We start from the raw sequence: 24,235 nt of genomic DNA on the forward strand, positions 1-24,235 counted from the left end.
GACCTACAGAACATCAAAATTAACAGTCTATTTAAGTTTCATAGAGATACTGTCATATACGTGGCCTCTAGAGTGTTAACAAGAGATGTCCGTAAGACAGCGCGCTTGACTTTTCTCAGTGCTTGACTCTGAATTAGAGCTTTGCCAATAAAAAAATCCAAGTTAAAAAGGGTAATAACTCTGTCAAATTCAAACCAGAGTTATGGGAATTGTTTCTCCTGGTGTAGTCTTTGATAGTAAATAATTATTTTGAGTTTCAAGTCAAAAGCTTTAATAGTAACAGAGATTTTTGATTTCATCAAAAATTTTAACAAAAAAATTCTTTAAGAAGCGGCATAATTCTGTCAAAATTCAAATCAGAGTTATGGGGATTGTTTCTCCTGGTGTAGACTTTGAGAGTAAATAACTATTTTGGGTTTCAAGTCAAAAGCTTTAATAGTAACAGAGATATTTGACTTTATCAAAAATTTTAACAAAAAATTCTAAGTTTAAAAGGGCCATAATTCTGTCAAAATTCAAATCCAAGTTATGGGGATTGTTTCTCCTGGTGTAGATTTTGATGGTAAACAAGTATTTTAAGTTTCAAGTCAAAAGCTTTGATAGTAACAGAGATATTTGACTTTATCAAAAACTTTAACAAAAAATTTTAAGTTAAAAAGGGGCATAACTCTGTCAAAATTCAAATCAGAGTTATGGGGATTGCTTCTCCTAGTGTAGACTTTGAAAGTAAATAACTATTTTAAGTTTCAAGTCAATAGCTTTGATAGTAACAGAGATATTTGACTATATTAAAAACTTTAACCAACGGCGACGCCGACACCAACGCCGTGGCGAGTATAATAGTTCTACTTTTTCTTCCAAAAGTCGAGCTAACAAGCTTTTCCTTTGATTTGACCTGGTGAACTAGTTATTGACCCCAGATTGCCCAATATCGATCTCGTCCAAGATTTTATTGAGGGTAACATTCTGACCAAGTTTCATTTAGATTGGGCCAAAATTGTGACCTCTGGAGTGTTAACTGTCAAACTGTTGACAACGGACGACTGACGACGAACACATGGTGATCACAAAAGCTCTTCGTGCTTAGGTGAGCTAAAAATATATCAAACATTTTTCACTAATAAGAAAATTTAACATGGGTAAATTTAGTCAATATATGAAATAACAAGAGTTGTCAGAAAGACAGCATGCTCAACTTTTCTCAGTGCTTGACTCTGAACTAGAGCTTTGCCAGTAAAAGGGGCTTAACTCAGTCAAAATTTAAATCAGAGTCATGGTGATAGTTTCTTCTGGTGTAGCCTTTGATAGTAAACAAGAGCTCGCCAAACAAGGCAATATACGCCAGAAGGGTTACATCATAGGATGGGAGCAAAATTTAAAGAACTTGACTGTTGTAGCCCAAAGGACTGGAACAACAAAAGGAAAACTTCCAAAAAAAAATCTAAGTCCACAAAAAAAAATATTCAAGGTCCACAAAAAAAAAAAAATCCTTATCAGGTACTGGTATTTAAAAATACACCTAAAAATTGGAGGTAACACCCATCTTGTACCACAGAAAAGTGGTCTCGGTTTTTCCCTACGGCCAATACTAAAAGTTTCAAGAAAAGCTATTTATAGTAACATAAAAGGGAAGTAATTCCAAAGAAATTATTGTAAGTGAACAAAAAAAGAGATCTGCCAAATAAAAACAAGAGCACTGCAATGCAGAGCAATATACACAAAGCAAAGTCATATATGACCTTTGACCCTTAAGTGTGACCTTGACCTTGAAGCGAGTCATCCGGAACATGCGCTCTGCATGTCGTCTCAGTGTGGTGAACATTTCTGCCAAGTTTCTTTGAAATCCTTCCAGCAGTTCAAGAGTTACAGAGCGGACACGAAACAAACTGATATGACTTTTGACCCCTAAGTGTGACCTTGACCTTGAAGCGAGTCATCCTGAACATGCGCTCTGCATGTCATCTTGGTGTGGTGAACATTTTTGTCAAGTTTCTTTGAAATCCTTCAAGGGGTTCAAGAGTTACAGAGCGGACACGAAACAAACTGATATGACCTTTGACCCCTAAGTGTGACCTTGACCTTGAAGCGAGACACCCAAAACATGCGCTCTGCATGTCCTCTCAGTTTGGTGAACATATGTGTCAACTTTCCTTGAAATCCTTCAAGGGGTTCAAGAGTTACAGAGCGGACACGAAATTGCTAACGGACACAGACAGACGGAGTGACGGACACCAGCGTCATAACATAATACGTCCCTTCGGGCGTATAATAACTATTTAAAGTTTCAAGTCAATAGCTTTGAAATTAACAGGGATATTGGACAACATATAAAATTTTAACAAAAAAATTCTAAGTTAAAAAGGGGTGTAACTCTGTCAAAATTCAATCAGAGTTATGTGGATTGTTTCTCCTGGTGCAGACTTTGATAGTTAAGAAATAGTTTAAGTTTCAAGTCAAAAGCCTTGATAATAACAGAGATATTTGACTTTACCAAAAATTTTAACCAACAGCGACGCCAGGGCAAGTGCAATAGCTCTAACTTTTTCTTCAACTAGAATGTGTCTGTAGGACACAGGGTGTGCCCCCCAATGGTACATTTGTCACAAATAAGGGGCAATAATTCAAATGTTTGCAGTCTTAATGGGGTATAACCTCAACAAACATTTTATGAAAAGGATTCATTATTCTAGGCCCTATACTTTTTGAGCTATGAGCATCACAAACAAAAAATCCACTATTTTGGCTATTTCAAGGGCCATAACTCTGTAATAAAAGCTAAGATTCTCAAGAAGAATGCCAAGTGTGCAAGGTCACATCACTATAAAGACTCAAGCAAGGTTTCCTGAATTTACATCTAATACTTATTGAGCTAGGCACATAATTAGGTGAAAAAGCGCATCTTTTTACTATTTCAGGGGCCATAACTTTAAAAATTGGGGGTGGAGCCAGCCAAAAATAAGAGATGTACAAGTTTATATCATGATAAAGACATATGCAAGTTTACAACCATTTATATTAAATACTTTTTGAGCTTAGTAGGTGCGTCACAATTTGAAAATGTACATTTTTGACTATTTCAGGGGCCATAACTCTAAAAATAGGGGGCGGACCCAAATGAAAAATAGGAGGTGCGCAAGTTCATATCATGATTAAGACTCATGCAAGGTTTCATGAATCTATATCGAATACTTTTTGACCTAGGCATGTCACAAGGTGAAAATACGCATTTTTGACTATTTCAGGGGCCATAACTCTAAAAATAGGGGGCGGACCCAAACGAAAAATAGGAGGTGCGCAAGTTCATATCATGATTAAGACTCATGCAAGGTTTCATGAATCTATAGCAAATACTTTTTGAGCTAGGCGTGTCACAAGGTGAAAATTTGCATTTTTGACTATTTCAGGGGCCATAACTCTGAAAATAGGGGGCAGAGCCAGATGAAAAATAGGAGGTGCGCAAGTTCATATCATGATTAAGACTCATGCAAGGTTTCATGAATCTATATCAAATACTTTTTGAGCTAGGCGTGTCACAAGGTGAAAATGTGCATTTTTGACTATTTCAGGGGCCATAACTCTGAAAACAGGGGGTGGAGCCAGACGAAAAGTAGGAGGTGCGCAAGTTCATATCATGATAAAGACTCATGCAAGGTTTCATTAATTTATATCAAATACTTTTCGAGCTAGGCGCGTCACGAACTTCGGACGGACGGACGGATGGATGGACGGACGAAAGGACAAGACCAAATCTATATGCCCCCACCACTCATGGGAATGGGGGGGGGGCACAAAAAGTCAAGCTAAACAGAAAATTTGTTTTTGTTCATCAGAATGAAACATAACACCTTTAAGCATATTTTTTGAATAAACACAACTTCTCATGCTAATCAACATTTTAAAAGGTTTGATGACTCCAGGTCAAATACCTTTTGAGATGTACATGACACAAATTTACATGGAAGGATAGACACACAAACTTTGACTAAATCATGGGCCATAACACTCTGGTCCGGTTCAGTGAAGAAATCTTAAACAAAATCCCTGTTGCACAACTTCTCATGCTGATCAACAATCCTTTGAGGTTTAAAGAATGTAGATAAAATATTTTTTTGAGACGTGCACCAGGCTAGTTCAGACAGATGTACAGACAATGGCAAATCTGCATCCCCCCAACCCCCCGCCCAAAAAAAAATTGAGGAGCTCAATACCCAACATTTGCGTTCTATACATGTAGTGAATCTTATACATCATATGAAAGTCAACAGGAAACCGAGAGATCCATTACAGATGTTTTACATATCATGTGATGATAGTTGAACCTGAAAGTTCATCTAACTACTGTGAACCAGCTATATTATATATATGTATGTGTGCTTACATACTTGTGTTCATGTAAATATTTTTACTCATTTACTTCTCAAATAAAACAGAATTTTCCATTCGACCTGGATTAATCTATTCAGTATTTTCAATTTTGTGCAATTTAAGGAGCATTTCCCAAATTGGAATTAACATTGACTGAATTTTTCCCACCCCCTGCAAAATACTGACCAATCCTGCCATCTGTGCAACTTCACCTTGATTGAATAATATTCCTTTTTCTAAATGGTGTCATGACTCCTAATCATATACTTTTTCAGGGATTTTTAAGGCCTATTTTGGGGCAGAATTTCGGCCCCATCCCAACTGCAGAAATGTGCTTATTTTCCCAATTTTGAGGTTTAAATTTCCCAAAAAATCTGCCAAAAAATAACAATTTTGCAGTAATCCCAATTTTAAGGCTTCCGATTTTTCGTTTTGATTTGTGTTCCTTACTTTTAATCGAGTTTAAGCGCTGTTCCTGTTTTGATCGAATAACCGTTCAATTACCGATTCGATTAAATCTTGCAAACTGTTCTATGTTCCGTTTACATGATCCCGCGATCACATTTAATCAAGCTCGCCAATTTTCCCGAAAATGAAAATAATTATATCAAGTAATAAATAGTAAATATTACACAAATAAAGTCATAAAAAAGTATGCTGGTGACAACAAAAAGCTGTCAAGCTTCAGCTTTGTCAGTAAAATAAGTGCTGAGGAACAGGCCACTGCAATAAAGTCGCAGGATTCGGTTAGGTAAGCGAACGCCGATTACAAATTAAACACATCCTCGGACCGAGCCCAGTTATAAAACATTGGATAAAACACTGTACACAAATGAAGCTGGTACTGACCCACCGAAATCTGAAGGTTTTACTGACACCTCTTTGTCTTAAGAGTTTTTTGTGACTTTCTTTGAGCAATTTATTAGACAAAATAAACAACAGAAAAAATGACTTGTATTTGTAATGTGGCATACAATACTGAATCAAATTTCATACAATGGTAAAACTTATTTTTGAAATTTCCCAATTTTCAGGTTTTACACGCCATTTTTCCCAACTGAATGGGCCCCGGGCCCCAGGTTTGAAATGGTAAAAGAATCCCTGCTTTTTACGATATTTGCCACAAAAACTTCCTACCTATTTTTTATCATATTAACTCTGGTCTGGCTGAATTAAATCTCAACCAAAATCCCTGTTGCACAATTACACACGTAGAATAACAATCCACTTATGTTCAAATATCCTTTGAGAAACATGTGATGCAAACTTTTAGGTCATTTTATGCATATTTTTTTTAAATCAAGGGCCATCACTCTGGTCTCCAAACCGCAGGTGAACATTTTCACACTGAATTTAAATACTATTGTAAGGTTTCATGACACACACTTTAAGGTTGAGATTTACCCTAAGCCTTCTTTACACAAGGGAAACAATCTTGTTTATATAGCGAAATTGTTGAGTGAACACCGTTCTGTCCATGTTATATCAGTGCAAAGGAAATGTAACCTATCTATGTTAAATGCTATGCATGATAACACAGTTATGCATCTAACAGTCCTGAAATTGATTTCTTCGATTTTCACATATTTCTAGATATTTTTCCCCTACTTTGACGCATATATGTTATAGTGTAGATAGTTGAGATTGCTCACTTTCCAACAGTAGTCTTTTCAACATATTTCACCTTGTGAAATTCTGTCGGTTTTGACTTTTTAAAAAAATCATCTTTTTGTTGACAAATCTCACCACATAAAATGTCCCACTTTCCCTAGGGCATTAATTTATTTGATCTTTACATAGTTTTCTACTCAGATTGCTAATCCATGTGGCAATTATGCATGCTTTTTCCCTGCTTAGAGGTAGAAAGTGCATAGTTTGCATGAGGTTCTAGGTCAATAGCCACCATAGCCTACCATAAAGTCTTAGCAGAGTTGGCTCCATTTTTTCCAAATATTTTACCCGGGATCATTTTTTTCAGCATAAATAACTCTTTTTCAGAAAATGATATTTTAATAATTTTTTCAGTCCTTTTACTTTGATGCAGTTAACTACACATCCATTTATGTCTAAAACAGATAGTTTCTACTTGAAGTTTGTATGTTACACTGCCTATTTAAGGCTCTTTTTGCATTTTCTTGAGAAAGTTGAACTTAATGGCCATAATTCTGGTTAGGCTTAGTGAAATCCCAAACAAAATCCCAGGTAAACAACTTCACATGCTGAACAACAATCCTATATATATATATATAAATTTTTGAGATACACACAACACAAATTAAGACGGGCAGTAAATTTTGAGCGTCCCCACCCTAAAATTTGTGTGCAGCAAATCACAATTTAATACTAGATTGTGTGGTGTTGAAAAGCTATTTTTGTCTTTTGTGATTTGTTTAGCCTTTACCCTGCTAAATTTCTAAAATGGACTGGTCAATCATTCAATTTAAGCAATACCATTTATTATTCCAAGGGGTGTTCACTGAAAATTTACTAACTGAATAGCAAACAGTGCAGAGTGAGACCATGATCAGCCTGCACATTTATGCCAAGTAATTTTGAGATCCCTTCAGCAATGGCAGAGTTATGGACCAGACAAGAAACAGACCATGTTAACCTTTAACCTCTAAGTGTGATCTTGACTTTAGAGCTAGGGATCTGGATCTTGCGCATGACACCTCATTAAGTAATTTCGAAATCCCTTGATGAATGACCTGGACCTTGGAGCTAGGGGTCTGGGTCATGGTAAACATTTATGCAAAGTTATTTCAAAATCCCTTCATGGATGGCAGTTATGGACCGGACATGAAACAGACCCCGTTAACCTTTGAGGGTTGACCTCTATCGTCAACGTACCTGTTTTCAAACCCTAAACTTATACCCTATTTATTTTGTTTGTAGCCGGGCCTAAAAATGTATGAAAAACAAATATTGTATCTAATATTAATTTCAGGAGGATGTGCAAAAATGATGTTTTTCACTATTACTTTTTGCATGTTTCGCATATATCTATTGTGTACTATATCTGTTTTATGTGAAGCAGCATCTTTCATGGAGAAAATTACTCACTGTATACTCTTCAAAGTCATATATAAGTTATGTAACATTATCAAAAATTTATTTCTACAATTGAATCTAAACCTGGTCTTTGTCTTATATGAATTCTGTAAAATATGACAAAAAAATGTGAGCGAAGTGACTGAAAAAAAAGTTCATAATTCCAATTTTATCAATTCTTACCATTCTTACCAAGATGGCCGGCCCTAGGTCGCTCACCTGAGTAACACCATAACAGTGAAAACACGTTTGACTTAGTGACCCAGTTTTTGACACCACATGACCAAGTTTCAACTTAGTCAAAGTTTTCGATAAGATAAACCTTCTGACCAAGTTTCATGAAGATTGGAGCAAAAATGTGGCCTCTAGAGTGTAAAGATTTTTCTTCGATTTGGCCTAGTGACCTAGTTTTCTACCCAACTGGACCCATTTTTTTACCTATCTGAGAATTCATGGAGACAAATATTCTGACCAATTTTCATTAAGATTGGACCAAAAAATATGGCCATAAACATTTTCTTTGATTTGACCTAGTGACCAAGTTTTTGACCCCACATGACCCAGATTAAACACGGTCTGTGATTTTATGAAAACAATTATTCTGACAAAGTTTTGTGAAGACTGGAGCAAAAATGTGGCCTCTAGAGTGTTAACAAGCTTTTCCTTTGATTTGACCAGGTGACCTAGTTTTTGACCCCACATGACCCAAATTCAACCTTGGGCTAGAGGTCATCAAGACAAACATTCTGACCAATTCCCATGAGTTTCAAACTTAAAATGTGGTCTCTAGAGTGTTAACAAGACTTTCCTTTGATCTAGCCTAGTGACCTAGTTTTTGACCCCACATAACCCAGATTCAAACTTGGCCTAAAGATCATCAAGATAAACATTCTGACCAAGCTTCATGAATACAGAGTCATAAATGTGGCCTCTAGAGTGTTAACAAGCTTTTCCTCTGATTTGACTGGGTATTAAACCTAGTTTCTGACCACACATGACCACTATTAAAACTTGACCTAGAGGTCATCAAGACAAACATTCTGACCAATTCTCATGAGTTTCAAACTTAAAACGTGGTCTCTAGAGTGCTGTGATCTGGCCTAGTGACCTAGTTTTTTACCCCACATGACCCTGTTTAGAACCTGACCACAAGATCATCAAGATAAACATTCTGACCAAGTTTCATGAAGATAAGGTCATAAATGTGGCCTCTAGAGTGTTAACAATGCAAATGTTGACAGACGACAATGGACGGGGGACAAATTAACTGGTCCCAATAGCTCACCTTGAGCACTTTTGACGAATATCAAAAATAAACAAGAGGACCATGATGGTCCTGAATCGCTCACCTCTTCCCACATTACCCAGTTTTGAGTATGACGTCGTTTTTTCTATTATTTGACATAGTGACCTAGTTTTTGAGCTCATGTGACCCAGTTTTGAACTTGACCTAGATATTATCAAGATAAAAATTCTGACCAACTTTCATGAAGATCCTTGAACAAGAGGGCCATGATGGCCCTATATCGCTCAACAGAGTTTAATTGCTTTCTTGAAAAAAATTCTTTGCTAAAGCTAAACAAATAACCCCATGGGGTGGGGTCAATTTGACCCCGGAGGTAATGATTTGAACAAATTTTGTAGAAGTCTACTAGGCAATGCTACATGTCAAATATCTAAGATCTAAGCCTTCTGGTTTATTTTTAGAAATTTTTTGAAGATTTTCCTATGTAAAATCAAGTGACCCCTGGGGTGGGGTCAATTTTAACCCCGGGGGTCATGATTTGAACAAATTTTGTAGAGGTCCACTAGGCAATGCTACATATGAAATATCTAAGCTCTAGGCCTTCTGGTTTACTTTGAAGATTTTTCTATGTAAAATCAAGTAATCCCATGGGGCGGGGTCAATTTGACCCCGGGGGTCATGATTTGAATAAATTTTGTAGAAGTCTACTAGGCAATGCTACATGTCAAATATCTAAGACCTAGGCCTTCTGGTTTATTTTTAGAAAATTTTTGAAGATTTTCCTATGTAAAATCAAGTGACCCCTGGGGTGGGGTCAATTTTGACCCGGGGGTCATGATTTGAACAAATTTTGTAGAGGTCCACTAGGCAATGCTACATGTCATATCTAAGCTCTAAGCCTTCTGGTTTATTTTTAGAAATTTTTTGAAGATTTTCCTATGTAAAATCAAGTGACCCCTGGGGCGAGGTCAATTTTGAACCCGGGGTCATGATTTGAACAATTTTAGTAGAGGTCCACTAGGCAATGCTACAAGTCAAATATCTAAGCTCTAGGGCTTCTGGTTTTTGAGAAGAAGATTTTTTAAGATTTTCCTATGTAAAATCAAGTGACCCCCGGGGCGAGGTCAATTTTGACCCTGGGGTCATGATTTGAACAAACTTGGTAGAGGTCCACTAGGCAATGCTTCACACCAATTATCTAAGCTCTAGGGCTTCTGGTTTTTGAGAAGAAGATTTTTAAAGTTTTTACTTTTGGTTGCCATGGCAACCAGAATTCTGTATGGAATTCAATTCTTTGAACAATTTTTAAAGAAGACCATCCAAGGAACAACCCTGTGAAGTTTCATCAAAATTGGCCTGTTGGTTTAGGAGGAGATGTTGTTTAAAGGAAAGTGTGGACGGACGGACGGACGGATGCCGGACGGTGAGTGATCACAATACCTCACCCTGAGCACTTTGTGCTCAGGTGAGCTAAAAATATGGTCTCTAGAGAGGTCACAAGGTTTTTCTATTATTTGACCTATGGACCTAGTTTTCGAAGGTATGTGACCCTGTATTGAAATTTACCTAGATATCATCAAGGTGAACATTCTCACTAATTTTCATGAAGATCTCATGAAAAATATGGCCTCTAGAGAGGTCACAAGGTTTTTCTATTTTTATACCTACTGACCTAGTTTTTGACCGCACGTGACCCAGTTCAAAATTGACCTAGATATCATCAAGGTGAACATTCAGATCAATTTTCATGAAGATTCATTGAAAAATATGGCCTCTAGAGAGGTCAAAAGATTTTAATTATTTTAGACCTACTGACCTAGTTTTTGACCGCAGCTGACCCAGTTTAAAATTTGACCTAGATATCATCAAGATGAACATTCAGACCAACTTTCATACAGATCCCATGAAAAGTATGGCCTCTAGAGAGGTCACAAGGTTTTTTTATTATTTGACCTACTGACCTAGTTTTTTACGGCACGTGATCCAGTTTCAAACTTGATCTAGATATCATCAAGGTGAACATTCTGACCAATTTTCATGAAGATCCATTCAAGGGTATGGCCTCTAGAGAGGTCACAAGGTTTTTCTATTTTAAGACCTACTGACCTAGTTTTTGATCGCAGTTAACCCAGTTTCAAACTTGACCTATATATCATCAAGAAAAACATTAAGACCAACTTTCATACAGATCCCATGAAAAATATGGCCTCTAGAGAGGTCACAACGTTTTTTCATTATTTGACCTACTGACCTACTTTTTGAAGACACGTGACCCACTTTCAAATTTGACCTAGATATCATCAAGATGAATATTCAGACCAACTTTCATACAGATCCCATGAAAAATATGGCCTTTAGAGAGGTCACAAGGTTTTTCTATTATTTGACCTACTGACCTAGTTTTTGATGGCACGTGACCCACTTTCGAACTTGACCTAGATATCACCAAGGTGAACGTTCTGACCAACTTTCATGAAGATCTTATGAAATAAATGGCCTCTAGAGAGGTAACAAGGTTTTTCTATTTTTAGACCTACTGACCTAGTTTTTGATGGCACGTGACCCAGTTTCAAACTTGACCTAGATATCATCAAGATGAACATTCTGACCAACTTTCATAAAGATCCCATGAAAAATGTGACCTCTAGAGTGGTCGCAAGCAGAAGTTTACGGACGGACGCACACACGCAGGGACGACGGACACTGCGCAATCACAAAAGCTCACCTTGTCACTTTGTGACAGGTGAGCTAAAAATACATGTGTTTGAAATCTATTATTTATTACTAAAGATGTACTGGTCAGTCTGGTTGGGAACCAGTATCTGGACAGGACCAGTTTCCGGACACATGTACCGGTAATAACTGATTTATTTCGTTGTTATTCACGTAATTGTTTCATCTAGATCATTTAGATGTTTGTTCTTCATGCATTCTACAACAAACCACTATATTACAAGGCTGTATAAGGTTAGATTTTATGATTATACCTCACTTGTGTTTACAAAACAACTTTCTGTCTTAACGGGGCATGAAGATAACATTGCGCATGCGCAGTAGTTTACACTTGTCGAGGTATCAAGTGGGGAAGAAATAATTAAACTACATATTGATTGTCTGCTGATAACATGTGCTACGTACTATAATTTCACAATAACTGTTACAAAAATTAGGCAGGGCTGTCGATTTTTGCACTAATTTTATTCTATATCTATTGGAATTATCAAGAATTTGTGTTAGACGGAATTAGAGGTTTTTTTATAGTCGACCACTGTTTGCTTTCGTAGCTGCTAATGAACGTCGGGTTATGTTTCATGTGCATTTTTGGAGAGATTATTGATAAAGAAATGTGTAAAAAATAGTTTAACTAGAAAATGCTTTTGTAAAAAAGCGCATGTCTCCCCCAATGCAAAGTCCTATAGGCAAGAAGTCAATAGGGGTCAGGAGCAAAAGTCAAAGAGACACTGATGGTTGGTTGCAATAGGGATCATCTACTTGGCATGTCCAATCATCCCCCTAAATTTCAACACTCTTGGCCTAGTGGTTCTCAAGTCACTGTTCAGGCTTCTATAACCTTGACCTTTGATCAAGTGATCTCAAAATAAATAGGGGTCATCTACTGCAAGTCCAATCATCCTATTAAGTTTCAACATTGTAGGTCAAGTGGTTCTCAAGTTATTTCCAAAAAATGATTTTACATGAACAGGCCACTGTGGCCTTGACCTTTAATAGACTGACCCCAAAATCAATAGGGGTCATCTACTCTGCATGTTCAATCATCCTATGAAGTTTCAACATTCTGGGTCGAGTGGTTCTCAAGTTATTGATCGGAACTGGTTATCAATGTTAAGGCCCCTGTGACCTTGACCTTTAACGGAGTGACCCCAAAAACAATAGGGGTCATTTACTCTGCATGAACAATCATCCTATGAAGTTTCAACATTCTGGGTCGAGAGGTTCTCAAGTTATTGATTAGAAATGGTTTTCCATGTTCAGGCGCCTGTGGCCTTGACCTTTAACAGAGTGACCCTAAAATCATTGGGGGTCATCTACTCTGTATGACCAATCATCCTATGAAATTTCATCATTCTGGGTCAAATGGTTCTCTAGTTACTGACCGGAAATGGTTTTCAATGTTCAGGCCCCTGTGACCTTGACCTTTCACAGAGTGACCCCAAAATCGTAAGGGGTCATCTACTCTGCATGACCAATTATCCTATTAAGTTTCAACATTCTGGGTCAAGTGGTTCTCAAGTTACTGACCGGAAATGGTTTTCAATGTTCAGGCCCCTGTGACCTTGACCTTTAATGGAGTGACCCCAAAATTGATAGGGGTCATCTACTTTGCATGTACAATCATCCAATGAAGTTTCAACATTCTGGGTCAAGTGGTTCTCTAGTTATTGATCGGAAATGGTTTTCCATGTTCAGGCCCCTGTGACTTTGACCTTTGACAGAGTGACCCCAAAATTATTAGGGGTCATCTACTCTTCATGACCAATCATCCTATGAAGTTTCAACATTCTGGGTCAAGTGGTTCTCAAGTTACTGACTGGAAATGGTTTTCAATGTTCGGGCCCCTGTGACCTTGACCTAAAATGGAGTGACCCCAAAATCGAAAGGGGTCATCTACTTTGCATGTACAATCATCCTATGAAGTTTCAACATTCTGGGTCAAGTGGTTCTCTAGTTATTGATCGGAAATGGTTTTCCATGTTCAGGCCCCTGTGACCTTGACCTTTGACAGAGTGACCCCAAAATCAATAGGGGTCATCTACTCTTCATGACCAATCATCCTATGAAGTTTCAACATTCTGGGTCAAGTGGTTTTCAAGTTACTAACCGGAAATGGTTTTCAATGTTCGGGGCCCCTGTAACCTTGACCTTTGATGGAGTGACCCCAAAATCGATAGGGGTCATCTACTTTGCATGTACAATCATCCAATGAAGTTTCAACATTCTGGGTCAAGTGGTTCTCTAGTTATTGATCGGAAATGGTTTTCCATGTTCAGGCCCCTGTGACCTTGACCTTTGACAGAGTGACCCCAAAATCAATAGGGGTCATCTACTCTTCATGACCAATGATCCTATGAAGTTTCAACATTCTGGGTCAAGTGGTTCTCTAGTTATTGATCAGAAATGGTTTTCAATGTTCGGGCCCCCGTGACCTTGACCTTTGATGGAGTGACCCCAAAAACAATAGGGGCAGGGATCGAATTTAAGCTCGCATACTCGCGAAATGCAAGTGCAAATTTCAAACTGCAAGGTGGGATTTCAGACACCAGCATTTTTTTGCGAGTGAAAATTTTTGGCCGAATAATGTGCATTTCTAACGGTCGTCTCGATCTTACACTGTTCTTTCTTTTGGAGCACTCTTTCATCTTTCGTTGTGAAAGGACGTTTACACTCGATACTTGTCCTGTGCGCATGTCTTTTCAACTGCTGACAAGTACCTGCGCCAATTTTGATGACGTTTACCGCATCCGGTGGTTTTTTTTTTTTTGGTAATCTATTAATAAGTTACTATTTATATAGCGCAAATACGATTGGCTGGATTTGTCACGTGGATGTTTGTGTTAATGTTCTAAGAAAGTAACATGTCACGGAAAATGCAAGTTGTTTTTCATTTAGCAAGTTAAAAAAATACCACTTGCGAAAAAATGCAGGTAGAAAATCAGGCTAAATTCGAACCCTGAGGGGTCGTCTACTCCAGCAGCCCTACAACCCTATGAAGTTTGAAGGTTCTAGGTCAAATGGTTCTCCAGTTATTGCTCGGAAATGAAGTGTGACATACGGACGGACGGACTGAAGGACGGACGGACGGACAGACCGACGGACGGACAGGGCAAAAACAATATGTCTCCTGGGGGAGACATAATAACTTATCGTCAAAATATTTGTCGACTACTGGTTTACCTCATGGTGAAAATAACTTCATTTTGTGACCCCATAGAACCCATATTTTACCTCACAACGCGATGCTGATTACAACATCCTATGCGGAAGGAGGTGAAGTTTGTATAGTGTGGGCTTCATTTATGTCAAATAATGGAGCCGAAATATAACAAGAGCACCTCCTTGCGCGTGCTGATGCTCATCTGATTTTTTTGTATAATAGAAAAATTGTCCTACCCATGATCTTCTAAGTCTAAAAAGGGCCATAATTCTTGCAAAAAGCAGGATTGTAGTTATGTTTTTTGATTCACAGAGTCAGCTTATGATGGTGAACAACAGTTGCAAGTTTCAAAGCAATAGCTTTGATAGTTTAGGAGAAAAGTTTACCTAAACATAAAACTTAACCAATAAATCTGATATTTTCTAAGTCCAAAAGGGGCCATAATTCTTGCAAAAAGCAAGGCAGTTATGTTTCTTGCTGTACAGGGTCAGCTTATGATGGTGAACAAGTGTTGCAAGTTTTAAAGCAATAGCTTTGATAGTTTATGAGAAAAGCTGACCCAAGAAATCTGATTTTCTAAGTCCAAAAGGGGCAATAATTTTTGCAAAAAGAAGGACAGAGTTATGTTTCTTGCTGTACATGGTCAGCTTATGATGGTGAACAACTATTGCATAGTTTTTGTTTGTTTGTTTTGGGTTTAACGCTGTTTTTCAACAGTATTTCAGTCATGTAACGGCGGGCAGTTAACCTAACCAGTGTTCCTGGATTCTGTATACAGACCTGTTCTTTGCAAGTAACTGCCAACTTCCCCACATGAATCAGAGGTGGAGGACTAATGATTTCAGACACAATGTCGTTTATCAAATAGTCACGGAGAACATACGCCCAGCCCGAAGATCGAACTCACAACCCCGCGATCCGTAGACCGACGCTCTACCTACTGAGCTAAGCGGGCGAGTGCTTTGATAGTTTAGGAGAAAAGTTGACCTAAACATAAAACTTATTCAAGAAATCTGATATTTTCTAAGTCTAAAAGGGGCCTTAATTCTTGCAAAAAGTCGGATGGAGTTGTGTTTCTTGCTGTACAGGGTCAGCTATTGATGGTGAACAAGAGTTGCAAGTTTCAAAGCAATACGTTTGATAGTTTAGGAGAAAAGCTGACCTTAGAACATAAAACTTAACCAGGCAACGCCGAAAACGATCAAGTGATGACAATAACTCATCTTTTTTTTTCAAAAAATCAGATGAGCTAAAAATGTGTCCGGCTACTGGTTCCCAACCAGTATCACTTTAATCTTTAATTGTTAATTAATTCCTTATTTTTAAATGTTGACTTGACAATAAATTTATCATGTCCTGTATAATTCATTAATTATATAAGTAATTCCCCACATTCCTTGGGGTTTTTTAAAACTGCAATTCGATGGTAAGTGTGACCTTGACCTTGGAGCTAGGGGTTTGAGTTCTTGGGCATGACAATTTGTCTCATTTATACAATGGTGAACATTTATGCCAAGTCATCTCAAAATGGGTGGGGGAAGCATAGAAATTATAATTTCTTTAATAGTAATGTTGTAATTGTTACACCTTCTTTGCTTACCGGTAATTATTATTCACAGATTTTTGCTTAGTATTTAAAACTGTAAAAAGCAAATTATTGCGTTATAAACTTTGTTACTTTTTACAAAGATATTGTAACAAATTTTTAAACAATTTACATGTTTGTTTTGTTATTATGCATGCATGCAGTTAAGGCCTAATTGTGTTCTTTAGTTACAACTAGCATTATATTAGTTCTCGATTTCGGGGAAATTATATATTAAACAGCTAGATGAAACTTTATGCATTTCAGGTGGAAGTTTTAGCGGCATAGATTAAGAATCATGCGATTTTGGGGAAATTATATAAAACAGATGAAACTCTCGAATTTTATACACTTCAGGTGGAAGTATTAGCGGCGTAGAAGAATCATGCAAAAATGACCAAACTCGAAAGTTTCAATTATTAGCTAGATTTTGTAACCTTTGGACATATTATATAATTATATATTTAAGACAAAGGTGAGAAATAAAGATGAGAAAAAAAACATCTGTTGATTACTTCTTTTTCTGCAAATTACACTGAAAAATGGTGGGATTCTGACATCTATATAGCCCACGTTGGGATTCGATGCCTAAATACATTTTACAAATTAATCCAACCAAAATTCCACATTTGTTTATCCAATATTGGGGATCCAACGTCTGACTGATGTATAATGTTTACTGGAATAGATCTATACTGAAAATAAAACAAAACTTTAAAGTTTAAATTTTGGGAGAATCAGACCTGTACATATTGTTCTATGTTGAACAAGAGCTGTCCCAGGAGACAGCGCGCTCGACTACTTCGATGCTGGATAGCGAGACTGGGCACATGTGAGGAAACTGGAACTGTCAAGTACTTGAGTGTTTATAATGACTCCAATGGTGGATAACAATATTGCACAAAAGCTAAGACGTCCATTCTACAGATAGAGGAGCAACTCCAATTTAAACATGTCCGCACAGTTCAGCTTTTTATACTTTTTGGTATTATCATTATTTTGCTTTCAAAATGAAGGAGGCATATTTTATACTGTCTAAAATCGTACTGAAATGTCCAACTAATTTTCGAAATCAGACGTTTAACACATGCACGTGAGATCAAAAATCTATGTCGGCAATCTAGGGTTAAATTAAATTGCATGGTACTGAAATTTAAATATCGGGACAATTACTAAACTGTTATGCTCAAATGATTAGTTAATGATATACATCTTGAACAAAATATCGCCTTTTTCAGTATGTTTCCATCATGTGTATATTGACCGCGTACCTTTTGTGTCGGCAATTTGGACAACAGATACGTTACAACATCTATTCACTTCAAATTAATACTCAGGTGCATAATGCATGTTCCGGAATGACTATTGGCAGTTTGTATGTTTAATGATATGATTATCAAAATAACATATATTTATTAACAAAATAAACATATTGTAGAAAATAAAATAAGATGATGTTCAACTGTCGCCGTGTTTCAATCTATTTTTAACAGATTCGTTACGAAGTGTTTCATTCAGCATACATTTATATTGCATTTATCTAGAAATGTTACTGGACAGTGTAGTAGAACACGTGTTATACTTTGTATCCGAGTTAAAGTATTTATCTTTTAGTCCAGATTTCATATTTTTCACTTGAGAAAACATATTAAAAACAGATACGTTACAAACAACAGATACGTTATACGAATGTGCTATAAAAGAGTAAAAATATTTGAATTGTTTGAATAATCATCACCTTAACTTAAAGTTTTAGAAAATAGTTGATTACGGTTTTATTATTGATATCTGGAGTTAATAAGACATCATAAATATTGAATAAAACAGATACGTTACAATTTCTATTTTTTATGTTAGATGTTAAAATTAAAGTTTTTCTATACAAAACATAAACATTTTATGTTATATTACTTTATTTTCAAAAAGAATCATATCAAAATGTATGAAATATAAAGCAAATGTAACGCCAATTAAGCAATTTAAAAATGCGACAGATTCGTTAATACGAAATGGGTAGACTATTTTCACCAAAAGACTGTATTTTCGGATATATCTAAGAACCAACAGTTATATTATTCATATAGTATGTTTCCCTCATCAATTCTAGTACATTAATCTACATGATGATATATATCTTATTTCATAATCCAATATGAAGTGCGTTTTATGACAACTGATATTTGTGTAAATTACGTTAGTTTTTCCATACAATTTGATTTATTTTATCAGTCATAATATATAAATAACTTCATTTCTTATAAAACTATAAAGAGTATTAAGTTTCAACAGGTAAATAACAGACACAAATATTGTTATGTGTTATATTAAAATATTCTTTTGAATGAAAATTCGCACTGTAACGTATTTGTCGCTGATATACAGCTATCTTTGTAAAATCAATGAAATAACGAAAAATTGTCGATAGTTAACTAAAATATTTAATATATGTACTCCAAAGGCATGAAACAACTAAATAAAAACAAATCTGATTATATTTGGGAACATCAGATGTGGGGACATTTTTGCTGTCCAAGTTGCTCCTGGGTCTATCTGTAGAATGGACGAAGAGTCTGTTTCAAAATTATTAAGTAATAAAGAGTGGTAAAGATAAAGTGTATCTAAACAATATATATATGTAAGTATAATTCTAAGCAAAAGGGGGCATGATTCATAAAATATTGGTGCAGGAGTTATGCACCTTGTGTCATATGATGTGGGTAATGATGTGGAACAACTACATTTTTGTACTTCAAGTTTGAATCAAACGCATTTCATAATAACTGAGATATAGTGAAAATGCATCAAAATTAACCTTAAATTCTAAGTAAAGTGGGAATAATTCATGAAAATTGGTGCCAGAGTTATGCACCTTGTGTCATATGACGTGGGAGATGATGGTGAACAATTAATTATTTTAAGTTTGAATCAAATCCATTTAGTAATAAAAGAGATCGATAGAATGAAAATGCATCAAAACTTTAACCGGAAATTCTAAGTAAAAAGGGGGAATAATTCATGAAAAACTGGTGCCAGAGTTATGCACCTTGTGTCATATGATGTGGCTGATGATGTTGAACAATTGTTTTAAGTTTAAATCAAATCCATTCAGTAATAACAGAGCTGAGCTAGATAGTGCATCTAAACTTTAACCTGAAATTCTAAGTAAACGGGGAATAATTCATGAAATATTTGTGCCAGAGTTATGCACCTTGTGTCATATGATGTGGGTGATGATGTTGAAGACTTATTTTAAGTTTTGAATCAAATCCATTCCATAATAACAGAGACAGAGTGAAAGTGCATCAAAACTTTAACCTGAAAATCTAAGTGAAAAGGGGGGGATAAATCATGAAATATTGCTGCCAGAGTTATGGCCCTTATGTCAGATGATGTGGGTGATGATGAGGAATAATTATTTTAAGTTTGAATCAAATCCATCAAGTAATTGTACAGAGATAAGAAGAAAAAAGAGAGTGTAAAAAAAACTTTAACCAAGGTGGGGACGCGGAAGGACGCCGATGCCGGGTCCAGTAGGGTAGCTCTCCTTATACTTCATATAGTCAAGCTAAAAATGGGGTCACCTGAAATGCCGTCCATATAATCAACAAAGCCAAATATTTTTTGTAAAACAGAATTAAATTACAGTACCTGAGTATTATTTTAGTTTTCAATTTTATAAAATATTTCACTGAAATAGTAGAAGATTTCTCTGTTTCTCAACTAAATTGGTTTTAAGGACACGTCACAGACAGGATATTTTAGCATTATTGCAATACGCAATATTATAAGTGTTTCCAATAAAAAATTCTCAATATCTAGATATGAAAATAATCGAGGGATGTGTTTTGTATGATCTGAAAACTGTAGAGTTCTAATTAGTGACAATTAAGACTGAATTTAAACAATAGAATTTCGTTCTTATGCGATTTGGATAGACAAAACAATAGAAAGGTAATAATAATTATATTCTTTTATTGTTTTAATTTATGAGTTGTAAGCTACAATATATATTGATCCATTTTAAGAAAATCAAACTGGAAGGTTACTAAAGAAATAACAGCAAACTTTTAATTCCGGTCATGAGTCATCATAAACCTCTATCTCCATTCTGCATGTGCATTGTTTTTTTTGTTTTGTTTTTTAATTTGTAGGTATCTTGGTAGGACATTGTAGTGTGTAACTTACTTTACATTTCCGCCAATATTTGTGTTTGAAATTGCTTTGTTGAGCTCACTGAAGCCATGTAAGAATTTCTATTGTTTTAGTTTATTGTCTGTAATACGGTACCAAACCTTGTTATTAAATTGTTCCTGAATTCTGGTGGGAAAAGGAAACTATTTGTTCGAATCATAATATAACGATTTTTGGAAAGAACTGAATAGTCTTTGTTTCAAAAATTTGTCATTCACCGGAAATTTAAAATGTGATACTACCTAATAACGCATAAAGTTTAACAAATCAGATAATCAACATGGTACCCAAGACAAACCATGGTAAACATCTGGTATTCATAACTTTATCATGACATCACCGTACATTAGGGGTTCTAACTGACCAATCATAGAGCTGCATTTTCCAGTACCTGCCAGTTTCCACTTGGGTATAATAAACGAAGTATATATTTACAATGAATAGTGACTTTAGAAATAAATATCATACTATTTAAGAAATCAAATTAAGATTTTTTTCTGCACATGCCCCAGATGATGCTATACAAACAACAAAACTTTGAAGTTTCATTGACATATTATATGGATTTAATACCTTTATTTTAGTTTAAAGTTTGAGATTTTACACTGGGAGTCTATGATAAAGCCCGAGTAAAATGTAATCATTACCCAAGTGAAATTAGTATCATTCCGCAATGTTTTGGACATGTTAAATTTATGAATGCGAGAATGCTACAATGTATATGTGACAAGTTAAGTAGAGAAATGATACGGCCTAAAAAAAAAAAATTCTTTGTTTCCGGTAACATGCTCAAAAAAATTAGGGTAGGTAGGTCGGAAATTTCGGAAATTATTTTTTTGTCAAAAAATGATTACAAATAAGGGGGTTATGCCTTTAGAGCATCAGTAAGTTGATTTCTAACATCACTGGCCATGTTTAAAGCATAAAAAGTGCAGTTTTGCATCGTTTTGTTAAAAAGTTGAAAAAAATATTCTCCAAGGCCATAAAAACATTTAGGGTCAGGCCAAAAATTTAGGGTAGGTCGGGATACCGGAAACAAACAATTTTTTTTTTTTACGCCTAAGAGACAGTGTGATGTAATCTTACAGTGATTTTTTATTTGCGCCGATCTGATTCTGATTTGACTCCCGAATTCGGCATCTTCCCAATTGACAAAAATGGTCAAAATTCCAAAAAAATGCTTAAAAATTCCCAAAAACGAGATGATTTTTCCCAATTAGATTCATTTCTTGTGAAAGTTGAACTAAAACGATGCAAATAATCATAAAAAATTCTGACTCTAATTATGGTTTATTCGCAGAATTTTGTTGCCAATTCGAAGTGCGATGTTTACATAAAATGGGTCACGGCATAGTACGGCATTTAGTATGACTTTCATCACGGTCGCTAAATGCTTTTTCATGCATCAAAATGAGTTGGAAAAAAAATTGTTAGAAAATTACCTAAATTATCGAAAAATGTCGCATAATTCCAAATATTACAATAAGAAAATAAAACTTAAACACGCCATCGGTACTCCAGACATTCGAAATTCTTTTGGTAAAGTTAAAAATTCAAATCAAACGTCAGAAAAGCAAAGTGATCTGTCCAAGAAATCTGAGTCCCCACAAAATGACCCTCAGAAATCAACAGTTCAAGCTCATGGTGACCCTAATTTAGCTATCTGAAAATAACCTGTCTGTCCTGTCTGTTCAACCTCAGTGCATATTTGAATGAAATAAATTTACCTTAAAATAAAACTTTTCAAAATGATTTCTTTATTAAGTTTTGTTAATTTTTCCCAATTTTGAAGTTTATCGCGATAAAAATTCCCAATTTAAAAGGCATGGGCTGTTGCCAAAAAAAGTAAAAATATCACTGTCTTATGCCAATATAATCAGGTCTAAGAAAGTGGAATATTTACAGATTATCTGTAAATTTACAGATAATCTATAAATTTACAGATTTTTCAATCTGTAAGTTTACAGATTGTGTGTATGAAAACCGATGAAATTACATTTATCCTCAAAACCGCAGCTTGGAATTAATTGGTTTATTTACAGCATGCTTAAATTATGGTCATTTGTGGATTTCAGCAGTTTTTGTTGACTTTGAGTTTTTGGCATTTTAAGAAAAATCAAAGTCAACAGAAATGACTGGAAGTTACAATTGACCTTTATTTATACATACCTTAAGTAATTGAAAAATCTGTAAATTTATAGATAATCTGTAAATATTTCACTTTCTTAGACCTGATAATTTTGTGCAAAAATACTAGGAAACTGTTAAACCACAAAGTAATTAATAAAACTGAACCAGTAAAGTACTCAATACAATAGCTAAATAAATAAATTTCTACATTAATGTTTATTGGCCACTGCTGGATTCCATGAATTCCAAGATCCGGTAACCGGACGTCTTGAAGTTGAAGAACGGAAGTTACCGGACGTCTGGCCAATTTTAACGGAAAAAATTGAAAAAAACTATATTTCAGCTAGACGTTGGCTATTTTTAGCTACAAAAATGGTTTTTAACGTCGGCTTAAACACGCAGACACACTGTGAAACAAAATATCTAAATAATAACAAAAGATATCATAATTGTTTTGTTGCAAAATTCCGGGGCGTCCTAACATTTGTTACTGAAAATTCCATAATCACCGCGTTTAAAATTTTTAAAGTAATTAATGTATGCATATCGTCTAGATTATTACACGGAACAGTTCTTACATATCATCTGAATTAATATTTAGCATGATAAAATGTGAAAATTGGTTATTTAAAAGCTCCGTGTTACCTTGTCAAATATGGCGCCCATCGGAAAGTGTAACATCGTTGTTTTCGGAAATCAGTGGGTGTTGTACTATTTGATAATATAAGTACACCAATAAATTCAATATTAATTTCTGGCGAACTTTACATTTATAAAGTTGAGAAAAACATAGAGTATTAAATCGTATCACATTTGAATCACCAAAATATTTCTTTTTTATTGCCATAAAATGCGATAATGCAATTTGAAATTAGAATTCGCGATGTTCAAGATGGGGTCACGTCAAATTTGAGTAGTTGATGACGTCATATGCGTAAGCGTTACGCTATTGATAATGAAACTCATGGAATTTTATGTTGTCACTCATGCATATGTCTTCATTTAAGTCGGATTATACAAAGTTTTAGTCGACCTGTTTTTTAAGTATTTACTAGGGTAACATTTCTACTAGCACCCACGAAATTTGCAACAAATTTTTAAACGTAGGTCACAAAATGTGAAAATTTCAAAAAGTTATCTTCTAAATATGCATGTACAATTAATCATCAAATATCAGTTACAGAATTGTAAGGTTTGCGCGGCGTTTGTCGCCTGATTATCATGCAGGGCTCAATTTTAACAAGGTTTGAAGAATTAAGCCACGAGTTTTAAAATTACTAGCTGGTGATCTTCTTTGTTGAAGCGGCAATCAAAACCGTGACCCTAGTATACGTCCCCCGACGGTTCGTCGACAGTTATTTAAAATCGGTGTAATTCGATGTACGACACGTAGGCCTACTGCAGTCTTTCAGAAATGCTAGAAAAGTGATAATTTAATTAATGGCGAAAAGAAAAATACTTATGAATAGCAAATTTATTTTTGTGCAATACGTAATAACCGGTGTGTTATGAGTACTTCGCAGTGCCTGATAATTTTTTCTTGCCTACCTAGCGGGGAAAGTATACATTTGTCCGAGCACGCGCCATGAATAGATATTCCTGTCTTTCCCTAGAGAAAAACCTTTTCTAAAATAGCCTGCACTTAGGTGACCATTTATTAATACTGATATGACGTCATAATTATTAATACTATTATGACGTCATAAACATATAAATAATGTCAGGAAAAACCCAAATTTATTTGTCTCCATGATCTATTTTGAACGGTAATAGG

At 35.5% G+C, this 24,235-nt stretch overlaps 1 protein-coding gene across 6 annotated transcripts in view; it reads right to left on the bottom strand.

Moving 5' to 3' along the window:
* The window catches only part of LOC123529380 (uncharacterized), a 55,994-nt gene extending 32,587 nt beyond the window's left edge, over nt 1-23,407 (bottom strand). For 3 of the 6 annotated variants that reach the window (XM_045309694.2, XM_045309690.2, XM_053521322.1), the window contains exon 1: nt 23,107-23,407. The gene's annotated coding sequence lies outside the window, so the exon portion shown is untranslated. The remainder of the gene's footprint in view (nt 1-23,106) is intronic. The other 3 variants (XM_045309692.2, XM_053521321.1, XM_053521320.1) reach the window with 2 other exon arrangements.
* Nucleotides 23,408-24,235: the final 828 nt, after the last annotated feature.

The sequence above is a fragment of the Mercenaria mercenaria genome, chromosome 13, assembly GCF_021730395.1.
Source record: "Mercenaria mercenaria strain notata chromosome 13, MADL_Memer_1, whole genome shotgun sequence".
Classification (NCBI taxonomy): Eukaryota; Metazoa; Mollusca; class Bivalvia; order Venerida; family Veneridae; genus Mercenaria; species Mercenaria mercenaria.